General features: G+C 53.3%; 4 pseudogenes; all 4 read right to left on the bottom strand.

The window, feature by feature from the left end:
* Positions 1-3,008: 3,008 nt before the first annotated feature.
* Positions 3,009-3,185, bottom strand: LOC144674947 (U2 spliceosomal RNA; annotated as a pseudogene).
* Positions 3,186-6,513: 3,328 nt separating this feature from the next.
* LOC144674942 (U2 spliceosomal RNA) lies at positions 6,514-6,688 on the bottom strand (annotated as a pseudogene).
* Positions 6,689-10,035: 3,347 nt separating this feature from the next.
* On the bottom strand, positions 10,036-10,215 carry LOC144674932 (U2 spliceosomal RNA; annotated as a pseudogene).
* Positions 10,216-13,551: 3,336 nt separating this feature from the next.
* On the bottom strand, positions 13,552-13,727 carry LOC144674937 (U2 spliceosomal RNA; annotated as a pseudogene).
* Between the last annotated feature and the right edge of the window lie 10,650 nt (positions 13,728-24,377).

Here is a 24,377-nt window from a genome sequence, read left to right as displayed (position 1 = left end):
AGACCAACAAGTTTCGGGCAGACCAAAGCGCCTCGTTCACCGAGTTGATGATCCTCCAGCTGCAGTTGATGTTTGTCTCGGTGTGTGTCCCTGGGAACAGCCCGTAGAGCACAGAGTCCTGTGTCACAGAACTGCTCGGGATGAACCTCGACAGCAACCACTGCATCTCTCTCCAGACTTTCTTTGCAAAGGCACAATCCACAAGGAGGTGGACAACGGTCTCTTCCCCACCACAGCCACCTCGAGGGCAACGTGCAGAGGGGGTGAGCTTCCTGGCGTGTAGGAAGGATCTGACGGGGAGGGCCTTTCTCACCACCAGCCAAGCTACGTCTTGGTGCTTGTTGGAAAGTTCTGGCGATGAGGCATTCTGCCAAATGACTTTGACAGTCTGCTCGGGGAACCATCCCACAGGGTCCACCCTCTCCTTATCCCTCAGGGCCTCTAGGACGTTACGTGCTGACCACTGCCTGATGGACTTGTGGTCAAAGGTGTTTTTCTGCATCAATTTTTCCACCAGGGACAGGTGGTACGGCGCGGTCCAACTACTTGGAGCGTTCCGCGGCAGCGTGGCCAGACCCATCCTTCGCAACACCGGGGACAGGTAGAACCTCAGCACGTAGTGACACTTGGTGTTTGCGTACTGAGGGTCTACGCACCGCTTGATGCAGCCGCACACAAAGGTGGCCATCAGTATGAGGGCGATGTTGGGCACGTTTTTTCCCCCTTTATCTAGAGGCTTGTACATCGCGTCCCTGCGGACACGATCCATTTTCGACCTCCAGATAAAGCGGAAGATGGCTCGAGTTATCGCCGTCGCGCAGGAGTCTGGAATGGGCCAGACCTGCGCCACGTACAGCAACAGCGAGAGTACCTCACACCTGATGACCAGGTTCTTACCCGCAACGGAGAGGGAGCGTCGATCCCACATGCCCAGTTTCCTCTTCACCATAGCCACTCGCTCCTTCCAGTTTCTAACGCATGCCCCGGTCCCTCCGAACCATATCCCCAGCACCTTCAGGCCGTCAGCCCTGACAGTGAAGGGGACAAAGGATCGGTCAGCCCAGTTCCCAAAGAACATGGCCTCGCTCTTCCCACGATTTACCTTGGCTCCCGAGGCCAGTTCGAACTGGTCGCAGATGTGCATCAGTCTGCGCACCGACAGCGGATCCGAGCAGAAGACGGCGACGTCGTCCATGTACAGGGAGGCTTTTACCTGAGTGCCTCCACTGCCTGGGATCGTCACTCCTCTTATGCCCGGGTCGTTCCTGATGGACTCGGCAAAGGGTTCTATGCAACACACGAAAAGGACAGGCGAGAGAGGACAGCCCTGCCTGACTCCAGATTTAATCGGAAAGCTATCTGTTTCCCACCCATTGATTGAGACTGCGCTACTGATGTTAGTGTAGAGCAGTTGGATCCAATTTCGAATTCCCTCCCCAAAGCCCATTTTGGAGAGCACATCCCCCATGTAGGTGTGCGATATTCTGTCAAAGGCCTTCTCCTGATCCAAGCTGATGAGGCAGGTATCCACACCCCTGTCCTGTACATAGGCAATCGTATCCCTGAGCAGCGCCAGGCTGTCAGAGATCTTCCTGCCTGGCACAGAGCAGGTCTGGTCAGGGTGAATCACCAATTCCAGAGCGGATTTGACCCGGTTGGCGATGACCTTGGACAGAATCTTATAGTCCACATTCAACAGTGAAATGGGTCGCCAATTTCTAATTTCCTCCCTTTCCCCCTTGTGCTTGTAGATGAGGGTGATGATGCCTTTCCTCATGGATTCTGACATACTACCGGCCAGGAGCATACTCTCGTACACTCCTAGCAGGTCTGGCCCGATCAAGTCCCACAGAGCCCAATACAACTCCGCCGGCAAGCCGTCGCTTCCGGGGGTTTTACTCTTCTCGAAGGACTCGAGGGCCTTAGTCAGTTCGTCAGGAGTTAGCGGTTTGTCCAGGCTCTCCCGCGTACTGTGGTCTAAGACCTCCGTGATAGAGGACAGGAAGGACTGGGAGGCCGTGCTGTCCGTGGGCTTCACGTCATACAATCCGGCATAAAAGGATTTGCTGATCCTCAGAATGTCGGACCGTGATGACTTTACTGAGCCGTCTTCTTCCTTCAGGCTGCTGATCACAGAGCGCTCTCTGTGTACCTTTTGGAAGAAGAAACGTGAGCACGTCTCATCCTGCTCCACGGAGCGGACTCTGGAACGGAAGATGATCTTGGAGGCCTCCGAGGCAAAGTGCGAGGCTTGCTGGCCCTTCACCTCTTGGAGCTCCTCCTTGACATCGACCCCCATCGACTGCAGCCGCAGCAGATTCTGCATCTTTATCTGGAGTCGGGACATTTCCCTCTGTTCCTTTCTAGCTTTCTGGGTGCCTTTGAGGATGAAAAACCTCTTGATGTTTCCCTTGATCGCTTCCCACCAGTGTGTCAGGGACTCAAAGAGGGGTTTCACGGTTCTCCAACCTTTGTAATCCCTCTTGAGCTCCTCAATGTTCTCTGGGGTCAGCAGTTGCACATTTAGCTTCCATGCCCCCCTGCCCACCCTCAGGTCCTTCTCCAAGTGGCAGTCCGCCAGTAGGAGGCAGTGGTCAGAGAAGAACACCGGCTTGACCTCGGTGGATCTGACTGTGAATGCACGGGACACAAACAGGAAGTCTATCCTGGAACGAATGGACCCGTCTGGCCGCGACCAGGTGTATCTACGCTGCGCTCCGTCTGCAGGGTTGCTGAAGACGTCGTGCAGCTTGGCATCCTTAACTGTTTCCATCAGGGATCTGGACGTAGCGTCCAATCTGCTGCCGGCCCTGCCGGCGAGTGTTGGGTGAGAGTGCGTGTTTTTTGTGTGTAGCTGCTGCGGGTGAGTGAGTGAGAGAGAGAGAGAGAGAGAGAGAGAGAGAGAGAAAGAAAGAAAGTTGGATATTGGAACATGTACATGTTGAGAAGTAAAGAAAGCAGATGTTTGTAAGAAAACTATTTTTAGCATTGAAAATCCCCTGGAAAGGGGAGGGTGCACCGTTCCCAGAGATACTGCAATACCGGGTCGATGCGTGGAGTGGACGGAGCAAGCCCCTATTCCATCTCCCTGCTCCAAAAATCAATTTAATATATGGTCCCCAGATAAGGGACGTATCAGATATTAAACTGATAAGAACAGGTTGTTTTTTTTTTTGTAAAAATATACTTTATTCATAAAATATCTTCAATCACATTCCAAACCATTTCAAAAACAACATTACAAGGGTACAATCCAGGTTAAACTTTTACAAAATGTATCACCAGGTGCATCAGTACAAACAATATTACAGTCATTTACAGCCTTTCATTTTGATCTGTACAGCCCGAGGGGCTCTAAACAGTTCCCAGTCTCTCGGTGCGCTGTGGTAGAAAGGTCTTAGACAGCGACCCTTCCCCATTGCGCCTTTGCGGCAGCTGCCCCAAGCTTTAGTGCGTCCCTCAGCACGTAGTCCTGGACTTTGGATTGTGCCAGTCCGCAACAATCGGTCGGGGACAACTCTTTGTGCTGGAAGACCAACAAGTTTCGGGCAGACCAAAGCGCCTCTTTCACCGAGTTGATGATCCTCCAGCTGCAGTCGATGTTTGTCTCGGTGTGTGTCCCTGGGAACAGCCCGTAGAGCACAGAGTCCTGTGTCACAGAACTGCTCGGGATGAACCTCGACAGCAACCACTGCATCTCTCTCCAGACTTTCTTTGCAAAGGCACAATCCACAAGGAGGTGGACAACGGTCTCTTCCCCACCACAGCCACCTCGAGGGCAACGTGCAGAGGGGGTGAGACTCCTGGCGTGTAGGAAGGATCTGACGGGGAGGGCCTTTCTCACCACCAGCCAAGCTACGTCTTGGTGCTTGTTGGAAAGTTCTGGCGATGAGGCATTCTGCCAAATGACTTTGACAGTCTGCTCGGGGAACCATCCCACAGGGTCCACCCTCTCCTTATCCCTCAGGGCCTCTAGGACGTTACGTGCTGACCACTGCCTGATGGACTTGTGGTCAAAGGTGTTTTTCTGCATCAATTTTTCCACCAGGGACAGGTGGTACGGCGCGGTCCAACTACTTGGAGCGTTCCGCGGCAGCGTGGCCAGACCCATCCTTCGCAACACCGGGGACAGGTAGAACCTCAGCACGTAGTGACACTTGGTGTTTGCGTACTGAGGGTCTACGCACCGCTTGATGCAGCCGCACACAAAGGTGGCCATCAGTATGAGGGCGATGTTGGGCACGTTTTTTCCCCCTTTATCTAGAGGCTTGTACATCGCGTCCCTGCGGACACGATCCATTTTCGACCTCCAGATAAAGCGGAAGATGGCTCGAGTTATCGCCGTCGCGCAGGAGTCTGGAATGGGCCAGACCTGCGCCACGTACAGCAACAGCGAGAGTACCTCACACCTGATGACCAGGTTCTTACCCGCAACGGAGAGGGAGCGTCGATCCCACATGCCCAGTTTCCTCTTCACCATAGCCACTCGCTCCTTCCAGTTTCTAACGCATGCCCCGGTCCCTCCGAACCATATCCCCAGCACCTTCAGGCCGTCAGCCCTGACAGTGAAGGGGACAAAGGATCGGTCAGCCCAGTTCCCAAAGAACATGGCCTCGCTCTTCCCACGATTTACCTTGGCTCCCGAGGCCAGTTCGAACTGGTCGCAGATGTGCATCAGTCTGCGCACCGACAGCGGATCCGAGCAGAAGACGGCGACGTCGTCCATGTACAGGGAGGCTTTTACCTGAGTGCCTCCACTGCCTGGGATCGTCACTCCTCTTATGCCCGGATCCTTCCTGATGGACTCGGCAAAGGGTTCTATGCAACACACGAAAAGGACAGGCGAGAGAGGACAGCCCTGCCTGACTCCAGATTTAATCGGGAAGCTATCTGTTTCCCACCCATTGATTGAGACTGCGCTACTGATGTTAGTGTAGAGCAGTTGGATCCAATTTCGAATTCCCTCCCCAAACCCCATTTTGGAGAGCACATCCCCCATGTAGGTGTGCGATATTCTGTCAAAGGCCTTCTCCTGATCCAAGCTGATGAGGCAGGTATCCACACCCCTGTCCTGTACATAGGCAATCGTATCCCTGAGCAGCGCCAGGCTGTCAGAGATCTTCCTGCCTGGCACAGAGCAGGTCTGGTCAGGGTGAATCACCAATTCCAGAGCGGATTTGACCCGATTGGCGATGACCTTGGACAGAATCTTATAGTCCACATTCAACAGTGAAATGGGTCGCCAATTTCTAATTTCCTCCCTTTCCCCCTTGTGCTTGTAGATGAGGGTGATGATGCCTTTCCTCATGGATTCTGACATACTACCGGCCAGGAGCATACTCTCGTACACTCCTAGCAGGTCTGGCCCGATCAAGTCCCACAGAGCCCAATACAACTCCGCCGGCAAGCCGTCGCTTCCGGGGGTTTTACTCTTCTCGAAGGACTCGAGGGCCTTAGTCAGTTCGTCAGGAGTTAGCGGTTTGTCCAGGCTCTCCCGCGTACTGTGGTCTAAGACCTCCGTGATAGAGGACAGGAAGGACTGGGAGGCCGTGCTGTCCGTGGGCTTCACGTCATACAATCCGGCATAAAAGGATTTGCTGATCCTCAGAATGTCGGACCGTGATGACTTTACTGAGCCGTCTTCTTCCTTCAGGCTGCTGATCACAGAGCGCTCTCTGTGTACCTTTTGGAAGAAGAAACGTGAGCACGTCTCATCCTGCTCCACGGAGCGGACTCTGGAACGGAAGATGATCTTGGAGGCCTCCGAGGCAAAGTGCGAGGCTTGCTGGCCCTTCACCTCTTGGAGCTCCTCCTTGACATCGACCCCCATCGACTGCAGCCGCAGCAGATTCTGCATCTTTATCTGGAGTCGGGACATTTCCCTCTGTTCCTTTCTAGCTTTCTGGGTGCCTTTGAGGATGAAAAACCTCTTGATGTTTCCCTTGATCGCTTCCCACCAGTGTGTCAGGGACTCAAAGAGGGGTTTCACGGTTCTCCAACCTTTGTAATCCCTCTTGAGCTCCTCAATGTTCTCTGGGGTCAGCAGTTGCACATTTAGCTTCCATGCCCCCCTGCCCACCCTCAGGTCCTTCTCCAAGTGGCAGTCCGCCAGTAGGAGGCAGTGGTCAGAGAAGAACACCGGCTTGACCTCGGTGGATCTGACTGTGAATGCACGGGACACAAACAGGAAGTCTATCCTGGAACGAATGGACCCGTCTGGCCGCGACCAGGTGTATCTACGCTGCGCTCCGTCTGCAGGGTTGCTGAAGACGTCGTGCAGCTTGGCATCCTTAACTGTTTCCATCAGGGATCTGCTGCCGGCCCTGCCGGCGAGTGTTGGGTGAGAGTGCGTGTTTTTTGTGTGTAGCTGCTGCGGGTGAGTGAGTGAGAGAGAGAGAGAGAGAGAGAGAGAAAGAAAGAAAGTTGGATTTTGGAACATGTACATGTTGAGAAGTAAAGAAAGCAGATGTTTGTAAGAAAACTATTTTTAGCATTGAAAATCCCCTGGAAAGGGGAGGGTGCACCGTTCCCAGAGATACTGCAATACCGGGTCGATGCGTGGAGTGGACGGAGCAAGCCCCTATTCCATCTCCCTGCTCCAAAAATCAATTTAATATATGGTCCCCAGATAAGGGACGTATCAGATATTAAACTGATAAGAACAGATTTTTTTTTTTTGTAAAAATATACTTTATTCATAAATTATCTTCAATCACATTCAAAACCATTTCAAAAACAACATTACAAGGGTACAATCCAGGTTAAACTTTTACAAAATGTATCACCAGGTGCATCAGTACAAACAATATTACAATCATTTACAGCCTTTCATTTTGATCTGTACAGCCCGAGGGGCTCTAAACAGTTCCCAGTCTCTCGGTGCGCTGTGGTAGAAAGGTCGTAGACAGCGACCCTTCCCCATTGCGCCTTTGCGGCAGCTGCCCCAAGCTTTAGTGCGTCCCTCAGCACGTAGTCCTGGACTTTGGATTGTGCCAGTCCGCAACAATCGGTCGGGGACAACTCTTTGTGCTGGAAGACCAACAAGTTTCGGGCAGACCAAAGCGCCTCTTTCACTGAGTTGATGATCCTCCAGCTGCAGTTGATGTTTGTCTCGGTGTGTGTCCCTGGGAACAGCCCGTAGAGCACACAGTCCTGTCTCACAGAGCTGCTCGGGATGAACCTCGACAGCAACCACTGCATCTCTCTCCAGACTTTCTTTGCAAAGGCACAATCCACAAGGAGGTGAACAACGGTCTCTTCCCCACCACAGCCACCTCGAGGGCAACGTGCAGAGGAGGTGAGCTTCCTGGCGTGTAGGAAGGATCTGACGGGGAGGGCCTTTCTCACCACCAGCCAAGCTACGTCTTGGTGCTTGTTGGAAAGTTCTGGCGATGAGGCATTCTGCTAAATGACTTTGACAGTCTGCTCGGGGAACCATCCCACAGGGTCCACCCTCTCCTTATCCCTCAGGGCCTCTAGGACGTTACGTGCTGACCACTGCCTGATGGACTTGTGGTCAAAGGTGTTTTTCTGCATCAATTTTTCCACCAGGGACAGGTGGTACGGCGCGGTCCAACTACTTGGAGCGTTCCGCGGCAGCGTGGCCAGACCCATCCTTCGCAACACCGGGGACAGGTAGAACCTCAGCACGTAGTGACACTTGGTGTTTGCGTACTGAGGGTCTACGCACCGCTTGATGCAGCCGCACACAAAGGTGGCCATCAGGATGAGGGCGATGTTGGGCACGTTTTTTCCCCCTTTATCTAGAGGCTTGTACATCGCGTCCCTGCGGACACGATCCATTTTCGACCTCCAGATAAAGCGGAAGATGGCTCGAGTGATCGCCGTCGCGCAGGAGTCTGGAATGGGCCAGACCTGCGCCACGTACAGCAACAGCGAGAGTACCTCACACCTGATGACCAGGTTCTTACCCGCAATGGAGAGGGAGCGTCGCTCCCACATGCCCAGTTTCCTCTTCACCATAGCCACTCGCTCCTTCCAGTTTCTAACGCATGCCCCGGTCCCTCCGAACCATATCCCCAGCACCCTCAGGCCGTCAGCCCTGACAGTGAAGGGGACAAAGGATCGGTCAGCCCAGTTCCCAAAGAACATGGCCTCGCTCTTCCCACGATTTACCTGGGCTCCCGAGGCCAGTTCGAACTGGTCGCAGATGTGCATCAGTCTGCGCACCGACAGCAGATCCGAGCAGAAGACGGCGACGTTGTCCATGTACAGGGAGGCATTTACCTGAGTGCCTCCACTGCCTGGGATCGTCACTCCTCTTATGCCCGGATCCTTCCTGATGGACTCGGCAAAGGGTTCTATGCAACACACGAAAAGGACAGGCGAGAGAGGACAGCCCTGCCTGACTCCAGATTTAATCGGAAAGCTATCTGTTTCCCACCCAATGATTGACACTGCGCTACTGATGTTAATGTAGAGCAGTTGGATCCAATATCGAATTCCCTCCCCAAAGCCCATTTTGGAGAGCACATCCCCCATGTAGGTGTGCGATATTCTGTCAAAGGCCTTCTCCTGATCCAAGCTGATGAGGCAGGTATCCACACCCCTGTCCTGTACATAGGCAATCGTATCCCTGAGCAGCGCCAGGCTGTCAGAGATCTTCCTGCCTGGCACAGAGCAGGTCTGGTCAGGGTGAATCACCAATTCCAGAGCGGATTTGACCCGGTTGGCGATGACCTTGGACAGAATCTTATAGTCCGCATTCAACAGTGAAATGGGTCGCCAATTTCTAATTTCCTCCCTTTCCCCCTTGTGCTTGTAGATGAGGGTGATGATGCCTTTCCTCATGGATTCTGACATACTACCGGCCAGGAGCATACTCTCGTACACTCCTAGCAGGTCTGGCCCGATCAAGTCCCACAGAGCCCAATACAACTCCGCCGGCAAGCCGTCGCTTCCGGGGGTTTTACTCTTCTCGAAGGACTCGAGGGCCTTAGTCAGTTCGTCAGGAGTTAGCGGTTTGTCCAGGCTCTCTCGCGTACTGTGGTCTAAGACCTCCGTGATAGAGGACAGGAAGGACTGGGAGGCCGTGCTGTCCGTGGGCTTCACGTCATACAGTCCGGCATAAAAGGATTTGCTGATCCTCAGAATGTCGGACCGTGATGACTTTACTGAGCCGTCTTCTTCCTTCAGGCTGCTGATCACAGAGCGCTCTCTGTGTACCTTTTGGAAGAAGAAACGTGAGCACGTCTCATCCTGCTCCACGGAGCGGACTCTGGAACGGAAGATGATCTTGGAGGCCTCCGAGGCAAAGTGCGAGGCTTGCTGGCCCTTCACCTCTTGGAGCTCCTCCTTGACATCGACCCCCATCGACTGCAGCCGCAGCAGATTCTGCATCTTTTTCTGAGTCGGGACATTTCCCTCTGTTCCTTTCTAGCTTTCTGGGTGCCTTTGAGGATGAAAAACCTCTTGATGCTTCCCTTGATCGCTTCCCACCAGTGTGTCAGGGACTCAAAGAGGGGTTTCACGGTTCTCCAACCTTTGTAATCCCTCTTGAGCTCCTCAATGTTCTCTGGGGTCAGCAGTTGCACATTTAGCTTCCATGCCCCCCTGCCCACCCTCAGGTCTTCCTCCAAGTGGCAGTCCGCCAGTAGGAGGCAGTGGTCAGAGAAGAACACCGGCTTGACCTCGGTGGATCTGACTGTGAATGCACGGGACACAAACAGGAAGTCTATCCTGGAACGAATGGACCCGTCTGGCCGCGACCAGGTGTATCTACGCTGCGCTCCGTCTGCAGGGTTGCTGAAGACGTCGTGCAGCTTGGCATCCTTAACTGTTTCCATCAGGGATCTGGACGTAGCGTCCAATCTGCTGCCGGCCCTGCCGGCGAGTGTTGGGTGAGAGTGCGTGTTTTTTGTGTGTAGCTGCTGCGGGTGAGTGAGTGAGAGAGAGAGAGAGAGAGAGAGAGAGAAAGAAAGAAAGTTGGATTTTGGAACATGTACATGTTGAAAAGTAAAGAAAGCAGATGTTTGTAAGAAAACTATTTTTAGCATTGAAAATCCCCTGGAAAGGGGAGGGTGCACCGTTCCCAGAGATACTGCAATACCGGGTCGATGCGTGGAGTGGACGGAGCAAGCCCCTATTCCATCTCCCTGCTCCAAAAATCAATTTAATATATGGTCCCCAGATAAGGGACGTATCAGATATTAAACTGATAAGAACAGATTTTTTTTTTTTTTTTTGTAAAAATATACTTTATTCATAAAATATCTTCAATCACATTCCAAACCATTTCAAAAACAACATTACAAGGGTACAATCCAGGTTAAACTTTTACAAAATGTATCACCAGGTGCATCAGTACAAACAATATTACAATCATTTACAGCCTTTCATTTTGATCTGTACAGCCCGAGGGGCTCTAAACAGTTCCCAGTCTCTCGGTGCGCTGTGGTAGAAAGGTCTTAGACAGCGACCCTTCCCCATTGCGCCTTTGCGGCAGCTGCCCCAAGCTTTAGTGCGTCCCTCAGCACGTAGTCCTGGACTTTGGATTGTGCCAGTCCGCAACAATCGGTCGGGGACAACTCTTTGTGCTGGAAGACCAACAAGTTTCGGGCAGACCAAAGCGCCTCGTTCACCGAGTTGATGATCCTCCAGCTGCAGTTGATGTTTGTCTCGGTGTGTGTCCCTGGGAACAGCCCGTAGAGCACAGAGTCCTGTGTCACAGAACTGCTCGGGATGAACCTCGACAGCAACCACTGCATCTCTCTCCAGACTTTCTTTGCAAAGGCACAATCCACAAGGAGGTGGACAACGGTCTCTTCCCCACCACAGCCACCTCGAGGGCAACGTGCAGAGGGGGTGAGCTTCCTGGCGTGTAGGAAGGATCTGACGGGGAGGGCCTTTCTCACCACCAGCCAAGCTACGTCTTGGTGCTTGTTGGAAAGTTCTGGCGATGAGGCATTCTGCCAAATGACTTTGACAGTCTGCTCGGGGAACCATCCCACAGGGTCCACCCTCTCCTTATCCCTCAGGGCCTCTAGGACGTTACGTGCTGACCACTGCCTGATGGACTTGTGGTCAAAGGTGTTTTTCTGCATCAATTTTTCCACCAGGGACAGGTGGTACGGCACGGTCCAACTACTTGGAGCGTTCCGCGGCAGCGTGGCCAGACCCATCCTTCGCAACACCGGGGACAGGTAGAACCTCAGCACGTAGTGACACTTGGTGTTTGCGTACTGAGGGTCTACGCACCGCTTGATGCAGCCGCACACAAAGGTGGCCATCAGTATGAGGGCGATGTTGGGCACGTTTTTTCCCCCTTTATCTAGAGGCTTGTACATCGCGTCCCTGCGGACCCGATCCATTTTCGACCTCCAGATAAAGCGGAAGATGGCTCGAGTTATCGCCGTCGCGCAGGAGTCTGGAATGGGCCAGACCTGCGCCACGTACAGCAACAGCGAGAGTACCTCACACCTGATGACCAGGTTCTTACCCGCAACGGAGAGGGAGCGTCGATCCCACATGCCCAGTTTCCTCTTCACCATAGCCACTCGCTCCTTCCAGTTTCTAACGCATGCCCCGGTCCCTCCGAACCATATCCCCAGCACCTTCAGGCCGTCAGCCCTGACAGTGAAGGGGACAAAGGATCGGTCAGCCCAGTTCCCAAAGAACATGGCCTCGCTCTTCCCACGATTTACCTGGGCTCCCGAGGCCAGTTCGAACTGGTCGCAGATGTGCATCAGTCTGCGCACCGACAGCGGATCCGAGCAGAAGACGGCGACGTCGTCCATGTACAGGGAGGCTTTTACCTGAGTGCCTCCACTGCCTGGGATCGTCACTCCTCTTATGCCCGGGTCGTTCCTGATGGACTCGGCAAAGGGTTCTATGCAACACACGAAAAGGACAGGCGAGAGAGGACAGCCCTGCCTGACTCCAGATTTAATCGGAAAGCTATCTGTTTCCCACCCATTGATTGAGACTGCGCTACTGATGTTAGTGTAGAGCAGTTGGATCCAATTTCGAATTCCCTCCCCAAAGCCCATTTTGGAGAGCACATCCCCCATGTAGGTGTGCGATATTCTGTCAAAGGCCTTCTCCTGATCCAAGCTGATGAGGCAGGTATCCACACCCCTGTCCTGTACATAGGCAATCGTATCCCTGAGCAGCGCCAGGCTGTCAGAGATCTTCCTGCCTGGCACAGAGCAGGTCTGGTCAGGGTGAATCACCAATTCCAGAGCGGATTTGACCCGGTTGGCGATGACCTTGGACAGAATCTTATAGTCCGCATTCAACAGTGAAATGGGTCGCCAATTTCTAATTTCCTCCCTTTCCCCCTTGTGCTTGTAGATGAGGGTGATGATGCCTTTCCTCATGGATTCTGACATACTACCGGCCAGGAGCATACTCTCGTACACTCCTAGCAGGTCTGGCCCGATCAAGTCCCACAGAGCCCAATACAACTCCGCCGGCAAGCCGTCGCTTCCGGGGGTTTTACTCTTCTCGAAGGACTCGAGGGCCTTAGTCAGTTCGTCAGGAGTTAGCGGTTTGTCCAGGCTCTCTCGCGTACTGTGGTCTAAGACCTCCGTGATAGAGGACAGGAAGGACTGGGAGGCCGTGCTGTCCGTGGGCTTCACGTCATACAGTCCGGCATAAAAGGATTTGCTGATCCTCAGAATGTCGGACCGTGATGACTTTACTGAGCCGTCTTCTTCCTTCAGGCTGCTGATCACAGAGCGCTCTCTGTGTACCTTTTGGAAGAAGAAACGTGAGCACGTCTCATCCTGCTCCACGGAGCGGACTCTGGAACGGAAGATGATCTTGGAGGCCTCCGAGGCAAAGTGCGAGGCTTGCTGGCCCTTCACCTCTTGGAGCTCCTCCTTGACATCGACCCCCATCGACTGCAGCCGCAGCAGATTCTGCATCTTTTTCTGGAGTCGGGACATTTCCCTCTGTTCCTTTCTAGCTTTCTGGGTGCCTTTGAGGATGAAAAACCTCTTGATGCTTCCCTTGATCGCTTCCCACCAGTGTGTCAGGGACTCAAAGAGGGGTTTCACGGTTCTCCAACCTTTGTAATCCCTCTTGAGCTCCTCAATGTTCTCTGGGGTCAGCAATTGCACATTTAGCTTCCATGCCCCCCTGCCCACCCTCAGGTCTTCCTCCAAGTGGCAGTCCGCCATTAGGAGGCAGTGGTCAGAGAAGAACACCGGCTTGACCTCGGTGGATCTGACTGTGAATGCACGGGACACAAACAGGAAGTCTATCCTGGAACGAATGGACCTGTCTGGCCGCGACCAGGTGTATCTACGCTGCGCTCCGTCTGCAGGGTTGCTGAAGACGTCGTGCAGCTTGGCATCCTTAACTGTTTCCATCAGGGATCTGCTGCCGGCCCTGCCGGCGAGTGTTGGGTGAGAGTGCGTGTTTTTTGTGTGTAGCTGCTGCGGGTGAGTGAGTGAGAGAGAGAGAGAGAGAGAGAGAGAGAGAGAGAGAGAAAGAAAGTTGGATTTTGGAACATGTACATGTTGAGAAGTAAAGAAAGCAGATGTTTGTAAGAAAACTATTTTTAGCATTGAAAATCCCCTGGAAAGGGGAGGGTGCACCGTTCCCAGAGATACTGCAATACCGGGTCGATGCGTGGAGTGGACGGAGCAAGCCCCTATTCCATCTCCCTGCTCCAAAAATCAATTTAATATATGGTCCCCAGATAAGGGACGTATCAGATATTAAACTGATAAGAACAGATTTTTTTTTTTTTGATAAAATATACTTTATTCATAAAATATCTTCAATCACATTCCAAACCATTTCAAAAACAACATTACAAGGGTACAATCCAGGTTAAACTTTTACAAAATGTATCACCAGGTGCATCAGTACAAACAATATTACAATCATTTACAGCCTTTCATTTTGATCTGTACAGCCCGAGGGGCTCTAAACAGTTCCCAGTCTCTCGGTGCGCTGTGGTAGAAAGGTCTTAGACAGCGACCCTTCCCCATTGCGCCTTTGCGGCAGCTGCCCCAAGCTTTAGTGCGTCCCTCAGCACGTAGTCCTGGACTTTGGATTGTGCCAGTCCGCAACAATCGGTCGGGGACAACTCTTTGTGCTGGAAGACCAACAAGTTTCGGGCAGACCAAAGCGCCTCTTTCACCGAGTTGATGATCCTCCAGCTGCAGTCGATGTTTGTCTCGGTGTGTGTCCCTGGGAACAGCCCGTAGAGCACAGAGTCCTGTGTCACAGAACTGCTCGGGATGAACCTCGACAGCAACCACTGCATCTCTCTCCAGACTTTCTTTGCAAAGGCACAATCCACAAGGAGGTGGACAACGGTCTCTTCCCCACCACAGCCACCTCGAGGGCAACGTGCAGAGGGGGTGAGCTTCCTGGCGTGTAGGAAGGATCTGACGGGGAGGGCCTTTCTCACCACCAGCCAAGCTACGTCTTGGTGCTTGTTGGAAAGTTCTGGCGATGAGGCATTCTGCCAAATGACTTTGACAGTCTGCTCGGGGAACCATCCCACAGGGTCCACCCTCTCCTTATCCCTCAGGGCCTCTAGGACGTTACGTGCTGACCACTGCCTGATGGACTTGTGGTCAAAGGTGTTTTTCTGCATCAATTTTTCCACCAGGGACAGGTGGTACGGCACGGTCCAACTACTTGGAGCGTTCCGCGGCAGCGTGGCCAGACCCATCCTTCGCAACACCGGGGACAGGTAGAACCTCAGCACGTAGTGACACTTGGTGTTTGCGTACTGAGGGTCTACGCACCGCTTGATGCAGCCGCACACAAAGGTGGCCATCAGTATGAGGGCGATGTTGGGCACGTTTTTTCCCCCTTTATCTAGAGGCTTGTACATCGCGTCCCTGCGGACACGATCCATTTTCGACCTCCAGATAAAGCGGAAGATGGCTCGAGTGATCGCCGTCGCGCAGGAGTCTGGAATGGGCCAGACCTGCGCCACGTACAGCAACAGCGAGAGTACCTCACACCTGATGACCAGGTTCTTACCCGCAATGGAGAGGGAGCGTCGCTCCCACATGCCCAGTTTCCTCTTCACCATAGCCACTCGCTCCTTCCAGTTTCTAACGCATGCCCCGGTCCCTCCGAACCATATCCCCAGCACCTTCAGGCCGTCAGCCCTGACAGTGAAGGGGACAAAGGATCGGTCAGCCCAGTTCCCAAAGAACATGGCCTCGCTCTTCCCACGATTTACCTTGGCTCCCGAGGCCAGTTCGAACTGTTCGCAGATGTGCATCAGTCTGCGCACCGACAGCGGATCCGAGCAGAAGACGGCGACGTCGTCCATGTACAGGGAGGCTTTTACCTGAGTGCCTCCACTGCCTGGGATCGTCACTCCTCTTATGCCCGGATCCTTCCTGATGGACTCGGCAAAGGGTTCTATGCAACACACGAAAAGGACAGGCGAGAGAGGACAGCCCTGCCTGACTCCAGATTTAATCGGAAAGCTATCTGTTTCCCATCCATTGATTGAGACTGCGCTACTGATGTTAGTGTAGAGCAGTTGGATCCAATTTCGAATTCCCTCCCCAAACCCCATTTTGGAGAGCACATCCCCCATGTAGGTGTGCGATATTCTGTCAAAGGCCTTCTCCTGATCCAAGCTGATGAGGCAGGTATCCACACCCCTGTCCTGTACATAGGCAATCGTATCCCTGAGCAGCGCCAGGCTGTCAGAGATCTTCCTGCCTGGCACAGAGCAGCTCTGGTCAGGGTGAATCACCAATTCCAGAGCGGATTTGACCCGGTTGGCGATGACCTTGGACAGAATCTTATAGTCCACATTCAACAGTGAAATGGGTCGCCAATTTCTAATTTCCTCCCTTCCCCCCTTGTGCTTGTAGATGAGGGTGATGATGCCTTTCCTCATGGATTCTGACATACTGCAGGCCAGGAGCATACTCTCGTACACTCCTAGCAGGTCTGGGCCGATCAAGTCCCACAGAGCCGAATACAACTCCGCCGGCAAGCCGTCGCTTCCGGGAGTTTTACTCTTCTCCAAGGACTCGAGGGCCTTAGTCAGTTCATCAGGAGTTAGCGGTTTGTCCAGGCTCTCCCGCGTACTGTCGTCTAAGACCTCCGTGGTAGAGGACAGGAAGGACTGGGAGGCCGTGCTGTCCGTGGGCTTCACGTCATACAATCCGGCATAAAAGGATTTGCTGATCCACAAATTGTCCGACCGTGATGACTTTACTGAGCCGTCTTCTTCCTTCAGGCTGCTGATCACAGAGCTCTCTCTGTGTACCTTTTGGAAGAAGAAACGTGAGCACGTCTCATCCTGCTCCACGGAGCGGACTCTGCAACGGAAGATGATCTTGGAGGCCTCCGAGGCAAAGAGCGAGGCTTGCTGGCCCTTCACCTCTTGGAGCTCCTCCTTGACATCGACCCCCATCGACTGCAGCCGGAGCAGATTCTGCATCTTTTTCTGGAGTCGGGACATTTCCCTCTGTTCCTTTCTAGCTTTCTGGGTGTCTTTGAGGATGAAAAACCTCTTGATGTTTCCCTTGATCGCTTCCCACCAGTGTGTCAGGGACTCAAAGAGGGGTTTCACGGTTCTCCAACCTTTGTAATCCCTCTTGAGTTCCTTAATGTTCTCTGGGGTCAGCAGTTGCACGTGTAGCTTCCATGCCCCACTGCCCACCCTCAGGTCTTCCTCTAAGTGGCACTCAGCCAGTAGGAGGCAGTGGTCAGAGAAGAACACTGGCTTAACGTTGGTGGATCTGACTGCGAGTGCTCGGGACACAAACAGGAAGTCTATCCTGGAACGGATGGACCCCTCTGGCCGCGACCAGGTGTATCTACGCTGCGCTCCGTCTGCAGGGTTGCTGAAGATGTCGTGCAGCTTGGCATCCTTTACTGTTTCCATCAGGGATCTGGACGTAGCGTCCAATGTGCTGTTGGCCCTGCCGGATCGTCCAGCCGCATCGATGATGCAGTTGAAGTCACCGCCCAGAATGACCGGCCTGGAGGTCGCCAGCAGCAATGGGAGCTGCTGAAAAACCGCCAGCCGCTTGCCCTTTTGTGCCGGGGGGTACATGTTAATTAACCGGAGTGGAGCATTCTTGTACATTGCGTCTGCTACCAGGAGGCGCCCGCCCACCACCTCCTTAACCTCGGAGACGGCGAAGTTGCCTCCCTGCAGCAGAATACCCAGGCCGGAGGAACGAGAGTCGTTTCCTCCCGACCAGATCGATGGCCCGTGGGACCACCATCGTGACCGTTGCCTGTAGGAGCTGAGGTGCGGTATCGCACACTCCTGCAGAAACAACAGGTCAGCTTTGACCTTGGCAAGGTAGTCCAAGGTCGCAGCACATCGTGTAGTAGATTTAATGCTACGCACATTTATGGATACAATCTTTACACCCATTTTAAAGCATTTAGTCTCTTACCAAACCTGTTGTCTCCGAGAGTCCCAGAACTTTGGTCTGCTCCTGCATACCCATGGTGTTCACAAATTGCCTCACTTTGGATGGGCTGAGGAAACTGTCCTGAACCTCCCCATTGGAGATGTTCTGCTCAGGTGGCATCTGGGGATTCGTGTAGAGGACGGGATTTGAAATGTCCTCTGTTGGAGAAGCTTCTCCAATCCTCTCCCCCTCTTTGGCGTCGCTGCTCCCGGCTTCCCGGAGCTGGGGTGCGCTGAGCGCTTCACTGCTCCCAGATTGCTGGGGCTGGGGTGAGCTGGCCTCTTCGGGTTGTAGGCAAAGTCGGGGTGCGCTGGTCTCCTCATTGTCTCCAATGTTCTGGAGCTCGGGTGTCTCGTCTTCCAAATCCCTAGAGCTTTTGCGCTTCTTCTGTAGGTGCCGCCCCGGCACATCTTCGTCCGAAGAGCAGCTGCCCTTTTCATCCGTGTCGGATGGGAGACGCCTCTTGCCTCTTGTCTGGGAAGTGGCTTGGTCCCTTCTTAGCCCCTTCTTCCTTTTGGCTCTCTTCACCAGCTGCCACTCCCCCTACTGATTTTCCGCTGCTGCCTCCTCCTCCATTGATTCGCTCTCCTGAGGAGTGGGAGGTTCAGGGGCAGTGCTGTTGATTGGCTATCTGCTGCCTCAATCTTTTCCTCCACCTTGTCTCTCTCTGTGTCCTCCTTTGTCCCGTTGTTCTCACTGGGGGCCATGTTGCTTGGAGTGTTGCAAGTGTCTTTGGTAGTAGTGACACGAAGCATTTCTTCTGCTTCCCCCTCATTGGCTTTGGCTGCCCGTGCATAAGTGAGACAGCGTTTGGGGCAGGTCCTGTAGAGTTGACCTGCCTCGCCACACAGGTTACAGTACTTAGTCTGTTTGCAGTCCTTTGTCCGGTGCCCTTCCTGTTTGCAGTTCTTGCAGAGGGCGGCGCTGCAGTTGGCCGCCACATGACCAGACTTGCCGCATGAGCGACAAAGTTTGGGTTGCCCAGCGTAGACAAGGAAGCCACGGCTTGGAAGATGGCTCCCTTACCGTCGGTCTTGACCATGACCTTAACCTGGCGTTTGCATGTCCAAATCCCGAAGGCGTCTCTAACCTCGGTGCAGCTCCCAACCTTGTCGACGTACCTGGCGAGGAAGGTGAGCACGTCGGCGACAGGGACGTAGGGGTTGTAGAGATGCACCGTCACCACACGGTCCCGTTGCAACGGCAGAGCAAAGAGCGGCTCCACCGTCAGGATCTTCATCTCCGGCTGGTCTCTCTTCTCCTCGAACACCTTCAGGAACTTGACGCAAGCTGCCCCTCGCTTGAAAGTCACGTCGAAATATCCAGCGCTGGGGAAGTCTCGCAGGGAGTAGATCTCCTCCGCTTCAAATCCACACGCCTTCAACAGGATCCGCTTGATGATGAAGGCCCGATCCATGGGTGCTCCTCCTTCGCTGTCCTTCACCGTCACCCGAACGGTGTTACGTACCGCATCATATGGGGCTCGGCTGGTTATAACCATCGCTTAACGACCTTGTCCTGGGAGAACGGCTTTTTTTGGAAAAATTTACTTTATTCGTAAAATATCTGGAAGAACATTCCAAACCATTTCAAAATCACCATCAGAAAAGTACAATCAGATTCAACTTTTACACATGGATCACAAGGTGCATCGATACAATCAATGAATATTACAATCATTTGCAGACATACATTTTGCGCTGTACAGCCCGAGGGGCTCTAAACAGTTCCCAGTCTCTCGCTGCACTGTGGCAGAAAGGTCTTAGACAGCGACCCTTCTCCATTGCGCCTTTGCGGCGGCTGCCCCAAGCTTTAGTGCGTCCCTCAGCACGTAGTCCTGGACTTTGGAATGTGCCAGTCTGCAACACTCGGTCGGGGACAACTCTTTGCACTGGAAGACCAACCAGTTTCGGGCAGGCCAAAGAGCGTCTTTCACCGAGTTGATGATCCTCCAGCTGCAATTGATGTTTGTCTCGGTGTGTGTCCCTGGGAACAGCCCGTAGAGCACAGAGTCCTGTGTCACAGAACTGCTCGGGACGAACCTCGACAGAAACCACTGCATCTCTCTCCGGACTTTCTTTGCAAAGGCACAATCTACAAGGAGGTGAACAACGGTCTCGTCCCTACCACAGCCACCTCGAGGGCAACGTGCCGAGGGGGTGAGACTCCTGGCGTGTAGGAAGGATCTGACGGGGAGGGCCTTTCTCACCACCAGCCAAGCTACGTTTTGGTGCTTGTTGGAAAGTTCTGGCGATGAGGCATTCTGCCAAATGGCTTTGACAGTCTGCTGGGGGAACCATCCCACAGGATCCACCCTCTCCTTTTCCCGCAGGGCCTCTAAGACGTTACGTGCCGACCACTGCCTGGTGGACTTGTGGTCAGAGGTGTTTCTCTGCATAAATTTTTCCACCAGGGACAGGTGGTACGGCACGGTCCAACTACTTGGAGCGTTCCGCGGCAGCGTGGCCAGACCCATCCTTCGCAACACCGGGGACAGGTAGAACCTCAGCACGTAGTGACACTTGATGTTTGCGTACTGAGGGTCTACGCACCGCTTGATGCAGCCACACACAAAGGTGGCCATCAGTGTGAGGGCGATGTTGGGCACGTTTTTTCCCCCTTTATCTAGAGGCTTGTACATCGCGTCCCTGCGGACACGATCCACTTTCGACCTCCAGATAAAGCGGAAGATGGTTCGAGTGATCGCCGTCGCGCAGGAGTCTGGAATGGGCCAGACGTGCGCCACGTACAGCAACAGCGAGAGTGCCTCACACCTGATGACCAGGTTCTTACCCGCAATGGAGAGGGAGCATCGCTCCCACATGCCCACTTTTCTTTCCACCATAGACACTCGCTCCTTCCAGTTTCTAACACATGTCCCGGTCCCTCCGAACCCTATCCCCAGCACCTTCAGGCCATCAGCCCTGACGGTGAAGGGGACAAAGGATCGGTCAGCCCAGTTCCCGAAGAACATGGCCTTGTCTGAACATATCAACGGACAGGCCTCCTGGGGAGCAGATTGAAAGACCTCCCAACATGCCAGGGGTGGAGTCTGCAAACTGCTCGTTCAGGGTATACCTGGCTAGGAACCCAATCCGAAGACCGCCTCCAGAGTGCGGAGCTAGTCCCCACTCTGGCTTAATGTGTGTGTGTTCCCTCTGTCTCAATCTGCTTTATAACTTTTTGACTTGTTTGTATTTGAATGTTGCTGAGTTGCAACTGAGAGTGAATCATTGGCTCTTGTGCTATTTTGTTTGAAAATGATCTTTGCTTTCTGATTTAATGAAATTAATTTTCTCCCCCACCCCTCAAGGAATTTTTATTTTGAAACTTGCAATCTGAAGATCCAGATCGGGACAAGGACTCTTCCTCTTCAGGAGCTTCCTCCAGAGGGGACGGACTGAGACCTTCTCCAAGGCTGCGCCCCATGGGCCCACGTGAGTTTGTGTCGGTTTCTTACCCTGAGATTTCATTTCCTCTCCGGGACCCTGGTTTTCGGTGGCTCCGGTTAACCAGTTCCTGTTGGACTGCGGGCCTGGAGTTTCAAAAAGATAATCCTGGGGTTAAAGTAGCCCGGCCTTGCAATCTAAAACTTACATGTTAGCCTCTGGTGCGTGAGGAACAGGAGCCCCACAAGAGGAAATGAAAAGTCCTAATGTGAAGCTGCCTAAAATCTTGTTATAATTCAGGGATAATGCGTGTATTTTGGGCTGTGCGATCATTCTGACGGTTAAACGGGATTGCCGGTGGTCATTTTACTGAGGGTTTAGATTTCTATCTGCCTTTCTCCAGTTTTCTTTCTGTTTATTTCTTCGCTTTGCGCTATTTAAGTCTTCAAGGAATAATCACAGGTGAATTGATGGACCCACAGCAGGGGAAGTGAGCTGCAGAAGGGGCAGGGAAAGACTTTACACATGGGGAGAGGGGGCAGGAGTTTCAGAAGGTAGGAGTGACAGAGGGGGCTGATCAAGGGGGAGGGAGGCTGCTGTTCGTTTCGGAGGGGGGTAATTAGAATGAACATGGGGACAGGCTGCTTGTTCATGTTTGAAGTAGTGAGGGGTCGCTGCTACATGTTTTAAATGGTGAATGCATATGAGTTAATAGCTGACTGATATGAGTTTGTATTTACACAAAAGTCCAGAGAGGTAGGGGGTGGAGGGCGCTGCTGGGAGTCGGGGGACTGTTGTGATGGTGGGTTGGGAGTTACATGGGGGTTTGAGAGAGATTTTTGAGTGGGCAAATGTGGGGTTAAAAATGGCGCGAGTAATTTGGTGGCGACAAAACAAATGGTCGGGCGAAAATGACGTGACAGAAAAACATGCAGAATCTGCTCCGGCTGCGGTCGATGGGGGTCGATGTCAAGGAGGAGCTCCAAGAGGTGAAGGGCCAGCAAGCCTCGCACTTTGCCTCGGAGGCCTCCAAGATCATCTTCCGTTCCAGAGTCCGCTCCGTGGAGCAGGATGAGACGTGCTCACGTTTCTTCTTCCAAAAGGTACACAGAGAGCGCTCTGTGATCAGCAGCCTGAAGGAAGAAGACGGCTCAGCAAAGTCATCACGGTCGGACATTTTGAGGATCAGCAAATCCTTTTATGCCGGATTGTATGACGTGAAGCCCACGGACAGCACGGCCTCCCAGTCCTTCCTGTCCTCTATCACGGAGGTCTTGGACCACAGTACGCGGGAGAGCCTGGACAAACCGCTAACTCCTGATGAACTGACTAAGGCCCTTGAGTCCATGGAGAAGAGTAAAACTCCCGGAAGCGACGGCTTGCCGGCGGAGTTGTATTCGGCTCTGTGGGACTTGATCGGCCCAGACCTGCTAGGAGTGTACGAGAGTATGCTCCTGGCCGGTAGTATGTCAGAATCCATGAGGAAAGGCATCATCACCCTCATCTACAAGCACAAGGGGGGAAGGGAGGAAATTAGAAATTGGCGACCCATTTCACTGTTGAATGTGGACTATAAGATTCTGTCCAAGGTCATCGCCAATCGGGTCAAATCCGCTCTGGAATTGGTGATTCACCCTGACCAGACCTGCTCTGTGCCAGGCAGGAAGATCTCTGACAGCCTGGCACTGCTCAGGGATACGATTGCCTATGTACAGGACAGGGGTGTGGATACCTGCCTCATCAGCTTGGATCAGGAGAAGGCCTTTGACAGAATATCGCACACCTACATGGGGGATGTGCTCTCCAAAATTGGGTTTGGGGAGGGAATTCGAAATTGGATCCAACTGCTCTACACTAACATCAGTAGCGCAGTCTCAATCAAAGGGTGGGAAACAGATAGCTTTCCGATTAAATCTGGAGTCAGGCAGGGCTGTCCTCTATCGCCTGTTCTTTTCGTGTGTTGCATAGAACCCTTTGCCGAGTCCATCAGGAAGGATCCGGGCATAAGAGGAGTGACGATCCCAGGCAGTGGAGGCACTCAGGTAAAAGCCTCCCTGTACATGGACGACGTCGCCGTCTTCTGTTCGGATCCGCTGTCGGTGCGCAGACTGATCCACATCTGCGACCAGTTCGAACTGGCCTCGGGAGCCAAGGTAAATCGTGGGAAGAGCGAGGCCATGTTCTTTGGGAACTGGGCTGACCGATCCTTTGTCCCCTTCACTGTCAGGGCTGACGGCCTGAAGGTGCTGGGGATATGGTTCGGAGGGACCGGGGCATGCGTTAGAAACTGGAAGGAGCGAGTGGCTATGGTGAAGAGGAAACTGGGCATGTGGGAGCGACGCTCCCTCTCCATTGCGGGTAAGAACCTGGTCATCAGGTGTGAGGTACTCTCGCTGTTGCTGTACGTGGCGCAGGTCTGGCCCATTCCAGACTCCTGCGCGACGGCGATCACTCGAGGCATCTTCCGCTTTATCTGGAGGTCGAAAATGGATCGTGTCCGCAGGGACGCGATGTACAAGCCTCTAGATAAAGGGGGAAAAAACGTGCCCAACATCGCCCTCATCCTGATGGCCACCTTTGTGTGCGGCTGCATCAAGCGGTGCGTAGACCCTCACTACGCAAACACCAAGTGTCACTACGTGCTGAGGTTCTACCTGTCCCCGGTGTTGCGAAGGATGGGTCTGGCCACGCTGCCACGGAACGCTCCAAGTAGTTGGACCGTGCCGTACCACCTGTCCCTGGTGGAAAAATTTATGCAGAAAAACACCTTTGACCACAAGTCCATCAGGCAGTGGTCAGCACGTAACGTCCTAGAGGCCCTGAGGGATAAGGAGAGGGTGGACCCTGTGGGATGCTTCCCCGAGCAGACTGTCAAAGTCATTTGGCAGAATGCCTCATCGCCAGAACTTTCCAACAAGCACCAAGACGTAGCTTGGCTGGTGGTGAGAAAGGCCCTCCCCGTCAGATCCTTCCTACACGCCAGGAAGCTCACCCCCTCTGCACGTTGCCCTCGAGGTGGCTGTGGTGGGGAAGAGACCGTTGTCCACCTCCTTGTGGATTGTGCCTTTGCAAAGAAAGTCTGGAGAGAGATGCAGTGGTTGCTGTCGAGGTTCATCCCGAGCAGTTCTGTGACACAGGACTCTGTGCTCTACGGGCTGTTCCCAGGGACACACACCGAGACAAACATCGACTGCAGCTGGAGGATCATCAACTCGGTGAAAGAGGCGCTTTGGTCTGCCCGAAACTTGTTGGTCTTCCAGCACAAAGAGTTGTCCCCGACCGATTGTTGCGGACTGGCACAATCTAAAGTCCAGGACTACGTGCTGAGGGACGCACTAAAGCTTGGGGCAGCTGCCGCAAAGGCGCAATGGGGAAGGGTCGCTGTCTAAGACCTTTCTACCACAGCGCACCGAGAGACTGGGAACTGTTTAGAGCCCCTCGGGCTGTACAGATCAAAATGAAAGGCTGTAAATGATTGTAATATTGTTTGTACTGATGCACCTGCTGATACATTTTGTAAAAGTTTAACCTGGATTGTACCCTTGTAATGTTGTTTTTGAAATGGTTTGGAATGTGATTGAAGATATTTTATGAATAAAGT

Source organism: Cetorhinus maximus, unplaced genomic scaffold (assembly GCF_964194155.1).
Source record: "Cetorhinus maximus unplaced genomic scaffold, sCetMax3.hap1.1 HAP1_SCAFFOLD_864, whole genome shotgun sequence".
In the NCBI taxonomy this organism is placed as follows: Eukaryota; Metazoa; Chordata; class Chondrichthyes; order Lamniformes; family Cetorhinidae; genus Cetorhinus; species Cetorhinus maximus.
Note: the sequence above shows the minus strand (reverse complement) of the source record. Positions and strands in the feature narration are given on the sequence as shown.